Genomic DNA, 11175 nt, shown 5'->3' with positions numbered 1-11175 from the left:
TTTTTGTTGCTCTTTCGTGGCTGTTTGTTGTGTTTTCGTCACATGCTTGTATCTTCGGTTGTCATATGTTATTGTAGGTTAATTTTCATCTCGTTTTTGTCACTTTTTTGTTGCTCTTTTGTCGCTTTTTGTTGCGTTTTCATCTCGATTTTGTCACTATTTTGATGCAATTTTCAAGTTTCTGCTTGAGTGTTGCCAAACTGGAGAGAATCTGCTCGGTTAATGCGGGGGTTAAGATGTAAATGCAACCCAAGTTCAGTTGTAGTGCCCTTTTTAGCCACTAGGTGCACATCCTACAAACTTATCTTTCAAATCAACTACATTTTTGCCAGTTTAGTTCCAAATTCAGAAGTTTTCATCTGCTGTCACTCTATACACTCTATACAAACAAGTCTGTCTAGTTTTGAGATATTTGCTTTGTCATCCAGTTTATAACAAAGCCCAGTGAGCCAAGTAACTCAGAGGGTTTATTCTTTCTGAGGATTGGTGCATAAACTCAGCGTTAATCAAGGCCTAAACAGGATTTGTGACAGCGGGTCCAGAGGAGGATTAGGAGACCGTGGGGTGAGTCCAGGAAATAGACTGATCCAAACTGCAGCAGATTGTTCCTGCAGTAATTAGAAGACGTGCGCTTTTACCCAGCGTTTAGCTACTCACCTCGCTGTGCCTCTTTAATGCGCAGGTCACACAAGAAGAGCAGAAATCCCAGCCCAAAACCTAATCCTGATTTAGTGGTTTAAATGACTTCATGATCTGCAAGTCCTTAATACATCTCCTTGATTTACACAGAAGACAATTGTACTTTTTTTGGTGCAGTTTCACTAAGGTTACCCCCAAGCTTTGAGGGTCCAGGAAAAATTAACATGGAAATTGAAAGGTGTGGGGGAAGAAGTTTCACAATGAGGAAAAAAGGTTTGGAATTTTCTTTTGCTGATTACTTTGTCCTTTGGCGCTGGTGCTTCACAGCTAGAAGGTCCCAGGTTCAATTCTGTGTGGAGTTTGCATGTTCTTCCCGTGCCTGTAGGTTTCCTCCGGTTTCCCCTACCACTAGTGTGTGTGTGTGTGTGTGTGTGTGTGTGTGTGTGTGTGTGTGTGTGTGTGTGTGTGTGTGTGTGTGTGTGTGTGTGTGTGTGTGTGTGTGTGTGTGTGTGTTCTTGTACTTACGACATTGTGTGGACCCGTTTGGGGTTTTTAACTAACAGAGTGAGGACATATTTGGAAAGTGACATTTTGGGTGGTCCTCACTTATTGGAAGGACTGTTTAAGGGTCAAGATGTGGTTTTAGGGTTAGGGTTAGAATTGGGTTAAGATTAGGTTTATGTTAAGGGCTTAAGGTTCAGGGTTAGGGTCTGTTTAATACATTATGTCTATGAGTGTCCTCACTAAGATAGAATAACAAACATGTGTGAGTGTGTGTGTGTTCTTGTAGTTACGACATTGTGAGGACCAGTTAGGTTAGGGTTAGGATTAAGGCTAGGTTTGGGGTTAGAAGTAAACACATTATGTCTATGAGAGTCCTCACTAAAATAGAAGTACGAGATTGTGTGTTTGTGGTGTGTATCGGCTGTAGCTTTAAAGTGATAGTCCGTAAGTTTGCAAAGTGAGGAGAGATAGTCAAACTACTCCCCTCTTTAACCAGAAAGCAGAAAGCACTTTTCAAAAGGAGGAAAGCAGGAACAGAGTTTTCAGAAGTAAATGATCAAGCTCCTCCCTCTTCTTTCCTGATTGGACGAGCCACAAAAACGCTCGTCTCATTGGTCAAGTGGTATCCCGCCGATTCTGATTAGTGTCTGAAATCAACAAAGGGAAGGACTTTTGAAAAAATACAATTATTTAATATTACTTATGTTACATCAAATTTCAGATCCAGGCGGTCAATTATACACAATCTATTCGATTTGTAAAACATTGAAACTTACAGACTATCACTTTAATAGTAGCTCACCACCACCAAGTATGTTGTGAATGTATAACAACTACAGTGTGGAGCTTTGAGATACTTGGTAACACCGGCTTGAAAAGCACAAAGTGTAAGCCATTATTATTATTATTTACTATACGGGATGTCTGGGCTTCCTGCTCAGACTGCTGCCTCTGCGACCCGGCCTCGGATAAAGCAAAAGAAAATTGAAGGACGGATGATCACTTTGAAATTTGGTCCAATGTGGATTTATTTTTTGTCTTTTTGTTGTTGTCAATGCCATCTTCAACACAAAAGAAAAACATTCTCTTGCCTCTTGCTGTTGCGTCCTGTGTAACTCAGGTCAAGTCCGTTTACTCCAAGACATTGGTTCCTGAAGTTGAGGTCAGGACCTCTTCAGGCGGTCACTGAGCTGGGGGTCCCAAGAAAAATATTGATGAACAGTTGTGCTCAAAAGTTTAGATACCCTGGATACAATTTTTCAAAGAATATGAAAGATAACACAAAAAGTTTTTTTTCTCTCATAGTTTTGTGGTGAAATCATAATGAAAAAAGAAAGTACCAAAATGACCCTGATCCAAAGTTTACGTACTCCAGTTCTGTGTTTTGCCCCTTTTAACATCACTGACAGCTTGTGTATGGAAGTTGTGGAGAAGGTTCTGTATAATCTAATGGTAAAGTCTTGATCATAAACTTTTGGTACTTTCTTTTTTCATTATGATTGAAAAAGAGCAAACTCAGCTTTTTCACCATAAATGGCTTCACACAATCATTAACCATGAGTATTCTCTTTCATATTCTTTGAAAAATAGTAAAAAAAAATCTAAAATTCTGCCCGGGTATGAAAACCTTTGAGCACAACTGTAATTCTTAATTGAAAACAGCATAGAGTTATGTAAACAAGTAAATAAAACAATGTAAACACGTATTATTAAACCAGATTTTGAATGTTTTTGCTTCACATTATCTACATTACGAATTACTTTTTACCAAAGGGGGTCCTGGATCATCACGATTGACTTCAGGGGTCCCGACCTGAAACGTTTGGGATAGATAATGTCTATGTAGAACGATATTGGGGAATCATTAACATGTTTCCTTTACTCAAAAATCTGTTTGATTGCAAGTCTCCTCATTGTGTAATTGTGGTGCCCCGTCTAGAGTAGGAACAAAAGGACTCATTCAAACTTAATAAGAGATCCTGACTCTTCCCCTACAACTCGCACAAGGCATTCTGAATCTTGCATAAACACATTCTTCCAGATGGCCTCCCTTCAGAAATAGTCTGCCAATGTTACAAAGCAAAGCGTAGAGCCAGTGCTGTGCTTCCTGCTCCCTGCAAAAGGCATTTCAAAACCCGGGTCTGCCCCCCCCTGCGCTTGGGGAGCCGCGTGTTATTAACGCTACACCACTTGAGTTTGTCTTCTCCACAGCGGGCTCCAAATACCGACACGACTCAGAAATGTGCAGGACTGTGGTAATCTCAAACTGTCAGATTAAGAGGAGATGATCCGGCACAACTTTTATCCGCGTTCCCTCCAAATTATGCCCAACAACAGGCATGTTTTTTTTTCTTCATTTGGCTAAACCTGGCGCCCCCGGGGTCCTCCAAGCAAATCTAGACATTGGATAAAAAAAACAAAAACAAGCTGTGTGAGATCATGTTGACGTCTCGATTTGGCCTTTCTCCGCATGTGGTCGCAAATCCGCTGTTCAAAGCTGAGGTTTGTCGAGCAAAGGGGAGGCCATTTTGCCAGTGGAAAAGGAAGCTAAGCATTTAGGTGTCTTAACTAGGGCCTAAAGTGCTAACAAGGGATTAGTGAGGTAAATGTTGAAAGAGGTTTAGGACGAGTGCGGCTGCAGTAATTACACTTGTGGTGGCGGATGGTGAAGTCAGGACAGGCGCGGCTTACTGCGGGGGGGGGATCAGGCCAGCTAATAGAGATGAAATAAATCTGTGTTTAACGGGTCTTTTTTAGTTAAGGCAGTTAGCGCGTGGCAGCCTGCACACCAGTTTCGGGCGAGAGGGTGAGGAGGACAGCGCTTAGGACAGGGAGCAAAGGTGCAGGAGAAGGCGCTGTGAGCTGGTCAATAACAACACTTCGGGCACTTGAGGCTCAACGTCTGCGCTCGGAGCAGGCACTTAGCTGTAAAAGGTGAGTCCAAAAACATGATCTATTTCTACTTTTGACAACCAAACCAAAAAAAGTCTTGTTGAATAGTTTTTTTTTAACCTGAGAAAGTGTTAGATTGTATTTCTATTGTGTTATAAAGGTGCAGTGCATATTCTGACATTGCTGCAGCACAGAAACATTACACTTGCAACAACATACTTTTGCACAGCTGAATGTTAAAGGTTTGACTATCACACGTGTAATGCGGGGCTGTATGTGCAGTTTTTGTCTTTATATTTTATATATATTTATTTATATATTTTAAGTACAATGTAATGTGCTCTGTAACACTGTGCAATAACTTGTACCCACATGCTTCATACACAATGGAATAATATGTATTAGTATTTTGGTGGTACATAATGTCATAAGACATAAGACCCGAGCTCTAACCCTAACCTTAAGCCCCAACCTTAAGGGTCTTATGTCTTTCTATGTACCACCAAAATACAAATACACATTATTCCATTAAGATAAGATAAGATAAGCCTTTATTGATCTCACAATGGAGAAATTTACTTACTCTTAGAAACGCTCAGGGGGTGCAAATAGGCAGGAAATGTGAGGAAAAAACAATTAAATAGTAAATAGTGATATCTTATATACAATAAATACCAAGGACTTTGTGGGGACAAAAAGTATATAGTCATTATTAGCAGTGCAGGTTGTGTATGTACTGCACAGGTACAAGTTATTACACATTGTTACAGAGCACAGTACATTGCACTAAATTTAGAAAGTACTAAAGTAAAGTGTTTCCCATAACTGCATAAATCATAATTTAAAAGGTTTGAGCCAAGAGAGAGTGACAAAAAAGGTGCATTTTCAAAGGGAATCATTCACAATAGTAACACGTCACACCTCAGGACAACAAAACATTTTCCTTCAAAATAACGTCCGTGCTCACGTCTAACGCCACTTTTGTAAACATTTGTTGCAGTTTTACACATTTTTTACGCGTAACTGGATTTCCATAATTTTGTGCAAATGTAGATATCCCGTTGGTAGATATTTTTGTTGTTGTAAACTTCGTCTAATCCTCTCACACAAACGTTAGCAAACATAACTGAACTCGCAGCAGTGGAAAGGATTAATGCACAAATCCAATGCGATTACAGGGACCACCTTGAAATCACTCTATTAAACTCATTATGAGCTACATCCTCTCAATGCCACTGCTGGTAAATCATAGCTCTGATGAGTGAATAAACAGCATATTTTTTAAGGAACACAGCGAGTCTCTGGATCCGAACAGCCAGTCTATCGTCTGTAAGGAGCCGCAAACACTTACCAGGTCTAGTGGTGAATGTAAAATATGCATACGGACAATATCTATGGTGGTTATTCATTTCGAAAGCTCGTTTTCTGTGACCATCTCTTCATCTTTGCCACATTTGAAAACAAGCAGCTGATCACGCTACCTGTAAAGAGTTAAAACGAGCCATAACATTACCACCCAATATTAGACAAGGCAAACATTGTTATTAAAGTGAACATTGAAGGAGGAAAAGGGTTTAACAAGGGGACAAATTTCAGTGCCTGACGACTATAACAGGGCAGAGCATTTCCATCGCTGCAGCTCTCATCGGGGGGTGTTCAGTGCGCTTCAAAATTGTCCCAAGGCAGGAAAACAAGTGCACAGCTGAGATGCGCACGGGGAGAGTAAACAGCCAGTGTTGCGAAAGCCCTAATGGCCAAATAGTAGTTTTTCGACTCCGTTATAGAAGCCACGATATCGGCCAACAGGCTGATGTTGGGGCTGCATAAAAGGCAGGTGGTCATAGTGTTTTGGCTAATGTGCACGGGTTTAGCCTTGTGTGTATGAAGTGTGAGCGGATTAACCGGGCTAGACAATACTTCAGTCTTGTCTGATATGACCTCCTCTGGGCTTTACTTAAGTCGTCAGCAATTTTTCCCTTTAATTCACGCTTGTAATGAGATTAACCGGGCAACTGCAAATCCACCAGCACCAATCCCGGGATTTGGCAGCTGTGGCCCCTCTGCCTGTTCGGAAATATTAACACAAGCAGGGCTGAACAATTATGGGGGGGGGGGAGAAAAATCTGACAAGTATTTGGATTTGATTTGGGGTGTCAAGATGTGTTTTGGAGCGGGGGGATAGGTTATTTACAAAGCCTTTACATATACATTGACACTGCTTAGTAGTGTTAACCGTTTATTAGTGGAAAAATCTGTTTCATGGCATTCAAAGCTCAAAAAATCAGGGTAAGAAATGCGAGATAGGAGCAGTGCCTTGGCAGAGGTCCACAGTCTCATGTTGCTTTTGGCTCTTTGTATTTACTGGAAGACTTTTGCTCAATATTGCACAACACTCACAAGATTGTAACTTTAATGAGCACTGCAGCAAATATCAAAAGAACCAACAGCATAAGCGCGATTTTTTTTTTTTTTCAAAGTACAAGTCAAAGCTTTGTAAAGTCAGTTCACCACAAGCGACTTTTTCATAATAAAAAATCCCGCGTTTGATGCTCAGAGGGAAACTCTCGGGATTATGTGAAGTGTGCATTTTTTTTTTTCTTGTTTTACTTAGAAGAGACATCATTAACACTGACCCCTCAAAAAACAAACATGAATAGTTGAAGAGCCGCAAAGACCGTACATACATTCACGCACTTAATCAGGACTGCAAAAACGGAATACTATATGGTATACATTAACTACTTAACCTTCTTATTCATGTGTGCGCTTTAAAATGCTGCAGTAATTAGAGACTTTATTTACACATCGGATTTCTTAATAGATTAATTCTATATAAGCTACTTGTAACTTCCATTCACATTCAAGCACCAGCTACATTGAGAGCGACGATGCATTCAGGCACATATTTACGCTGCAAAAAGTAATTAACTAGATCAGTATAAACATCTCAATTTGAGCACAATAATCCAAATTTTAGTTGTTTTGACTAGTTAAGAAGTTCTTGGGTATTTGTCCTAGATTATTTCACTTGTTCTGAGATGTTTCTGACTCGTTTCGATACATTTCGTCCCTTATTTCAAGTAATTTTCTTTGCCAATGGGGTAAGAAAATTGGTCTTATCACATTGGCAATTTTACTTTCTTATTTCAAGCGAGATTTACCCTAGAACTGGTCTGAAATGTCCTCAAACAAGCAAAGTAAACTTGGTCCGATCAGGAAAAGTGTCTAAATGAGTGAAAACCGCTCAAAACAAGATACATTTCCTCAATTCAAGTAATTTAAGCCAATGCTTGATATTCACTTTTTGTAATGTACTTTGCTTTGGCTTATTGCATGTATAGGAATGTGTTGGCTGTTACTACATGAAATATTTAAAGGTACATCACCATTTTATTTTTTCCAGACCAAACAACTGTAACTGAATTCCCTCATTGCCGACCAGACCCGTAGACAGAGGAACCGATGTACAGCCAAAATAGTAAGGGTTCTAGAAAGTAGTCATCAATAGGTTTTCAATTGAACATGGTCAGCTAATGCTTTTTTTTGGAATGGGTCATAAAAGTAATGATCGTTTGTATTTACACTGATGTCCACGGAGTTTCTATGCCTGTGCAAATCTGCCATGTTGGTAATTCGAAAGGTAGATGTAGAGCGAGCAACACGAATGAATGAAAGGACTGTGACCATCAGTATGCCTGTCACGGTAACAAAATCTAGAGCTGGATATATTGAGGTAGGAAACTATCACAATAAAGGATATTATTGAAGAACATATAATGCAACAGAAACTAGCTCTAAAGCTTAAAGATGACAGTAAAGCTCTGTTCGTAAAGTACTTGATCGTAAAATATCCCACGCTAAACATGAAACACAATCAGACATACTTTGGGTAAAAATACAGTATTACATTAGAAAAATTGGAAAAACGATATATATTGGGCCCAAAATGTAGCCTATTGTTTGTATCTGTCATTTATTGAACGCTAAGTCGATATGCTATAGTTATTGTTAGGTATTAGTTAGCCTTGTGACAGCCCTCACTATAACAGTCATCAGTCAGTTTTACTATTATCTGTCTGTCGTTCCTGGAAAAAAAAAAGGTAAAACTGAGTAAATTACCGACATTGCAGATCCAGTGCAATGTTCATTAAAATCATCAACGTCCTGGGGCAATTTCAGATTTAACAATGTCCTTTGGTCATTTTTATCCCCAGGAAATATGGTTGAAGTCAGATCTGAGGAGGTGAGCTCACTCAGTAAAGATAGGTGGCGTTCAGGGCCAATACAGCTCTATGGGAGAAATACATTTTTTTAAAGAAATCTTCAGAATGAAAATTGTCAAATGTTTGAAAGTGATTGGATTCGCAAACCTGCCATATTATTGAATGAATGAAAGTCCATTCTTCTGGCCAACATCACGCTCATGTTTTTGAATATTGACTTTTGGAGACCTTTCAGAGAAAATAATTGGATATTAGTTTATATGCGCTGACAGAAAAGACGATGAACTTTAAGACAGTTTTTCATGTGGATTCTCCAAAAAGACAAAAATTCTGCTGTTCGCCAGTTACCATAGTTACCACCAGAGAATTTTCAGTTGTTCATTGTCACGTGATACAGGCGGCATCTCTGGACTCGCCCTTATATGGTCATATTTGAAAACAGTTAAGGGGGAAAACAATTTGGAGAAAAATCTAAACTTTCTTTAATTATTCAAAAACTACTTTAACAAACGCTGAATTATGAATATAGTTTTCTACTAAATAAAGATACAAAGAAATGGGGAGGAGCAAAGTGATCCAACAGCCCAAAAATACATAAAAAACGGAGAATGCTAACTTGATGCTTCATGTTAGCATGGGGCTATTGCTAACAGTTAGCTAGCGCTTGCTACAACTGACGTTTTTTCGCTTCTACTAAACAATCTGCTGTGAGAAAATATCCATATGGGCCTGATTTACACTTGACTTTATGTATGATAAATAAGTTCATATTCTACCAGAAAATGTCTAAAAAGAGTGGAAAATTGTGTTTCCCAAAAGATTCTATTTTCCCCCTCCGCAAAGCCACGCCCCCTTCTATGACAACATGTTGTTTGTATCTATCTCGTACTAGAAGGGGGCGTGGCTTCGCCGAGGGGAAAATAGAACCTTTTGGGAAACACAGTTTTTCACTGAAACTGGTTATTGGCCATTTAGCCATTTTCTAGCAAAATATAAACTCATTTATCACATACAAATAAAGTCAAATCTAAATCGGGTCCATATGGATATTTATTCAAAGCAGATTTTTCAGTAGAAGCGAAAAACGGCAGTCATAGCAAGCGCTAGCTAGCATTAGCACGATGCTAACATGTAGCATCATATAGGATTCTCCATTTCATTTTATGTATTTATGGGCTGTTGAACCACTTGGCTCCTCTCAATGTCCTTGTATCTTTATTTAGTAGAAAACCATTTTCATAATTCAGCAGTAGTTTTTGAATAATTAGAGAATATTTTTTCTCAAAATTGTTTTCCCCCTTAACTGTTTTCAAACATGACCATATATGGCCGATTCCAGAGATGCCGTCTGTATCTATTATAGGTAATGAATGTTTGTAAATTCTGCTCTTTACTGAGTGAAATCTTACACGTGGAGGTGAAGTGTAAGTCACTTGTTAGGACTATAATCAGGCTTATGTTATAAGTGACCTTAGTCTCAGTGGCCTCTCGGAAGTTGTAGATGCCATAACAAATTTTTAAGTTTTTGCTGATGCAAGATCTGCTTCATGCTCCCCCTGCAAGCCCTCCTGCATCTTCCAACTCAATTTCATCCCCCCGAATTCCTATTAGGCGTAAAACCTAAGGTGTTTTTAGGACATGCCCCCCCCTCCCCAGAGCTAACGGTGGCAAATAGGCTTAGTACTTAGGTCGCATTGTCCGGGATGCTTAACAGGCAAGGTTTGTTGAGGGTAAAACTCTAAACGTGAGGATTACCGCCAACACATCCCTTTAAAGTGCTGTATAGCCAGGACTAAGCTAATAGGATCCGGAGGTGGAGCGACCGGTGGTGTGGCCTGGGGGAGGGGAGGTTAGCGGGTCAGTTAGCAGATGTGGCTAACAGACTGAGGCAGGCTAAGGGATTACACACCTCAGATTAGTCCTCCAGGGAACTGCAGAGACTGGGGATAAGGTGCGAGGGCTGCAGGGCAAAGCTCCAGGGTGCTTACATGTCTGGAGCCTCTCAAGATGGGGTGCGGGTGTGAGTCACAGGTGTGGAGCGCAGGCTGCGGACACGAGAGTTCTTAGATTAGGCCTAACAGAATATGAATCATGTCCTAAATTATACATTTGATATAAAACAAAACATATCTGGTATGTAGTTTAGTCGATTGGGGCGTCATTTTCATTGGGTCACAGAATGAGAGAAAAAGAGAAAATTTATGTTTTTATTTGGGTAGCTGGTTAGCATGCATTAACCTTTTAACCCTCACCTTAACCAAACACAGTTTCTCCAATTATTATCCAGGTATAGACCCTTTAATTGCTTGTAAACATTCCCGGGGCTATATTTTATCGTCTCTAATGTCATTCCTCTTGTTCTTGCACCTTAAGACACAACTAATTTTTGGCGGGGGTTAAGGGGTTAAAGGTTAAAGGTGGGTCCTGAGGCTAGACCATGAGAGTGGGTGGGACTTCTGGGTCTGCAGGTCAAGTTTCCCATTAGTATTTCCCACAGACTTTTAAAAAAAAATTAATATTAAGCTTTAAAAAGCGTTTACATGGACTTGCAATTAAATGTAATGTTAAGTCAGCTCTAGTAATATTAAATTACATGCAACTAATCAGATTGCCCGTTTCCATCACTTTGACGAATGAGACGAGTTTTCCGGTGAACCTGTCAGTCAATCACGGACACAGGGAACGAGGGGCGGCTTTCAGGTCCAATCACGAGGGGAGGAGTAGTGAGCTTGTTTTCTTATATCTCTCCCTCTCCTCATTTTGCAATCTTACAGACTATCACTTTAAGTCCATATACGATCATAACTCTACGTATGGCTTATAGTTTACACAATTTTTTTTGAACTTTTTGAACCAGGAATCGATTTAGCTTTGGACATGCACGCCTCATTGTTTATCCTCATTTAGTTTAGACCTG

The sequence above is a fragment of the Gobius niger genome (assembly GCF_951799975.1).
Source record: "Gobius niger genome assembly, chromosome: 13".
Lineage (NCBI taxonomy): Eukaryota > Metazoa > Chordata > Actinopteri > Gobiiformes > Gobiidae > Gobius > Gobius niger.
This window is presented reverse-complemented; position numbering follows the sequence as displayed.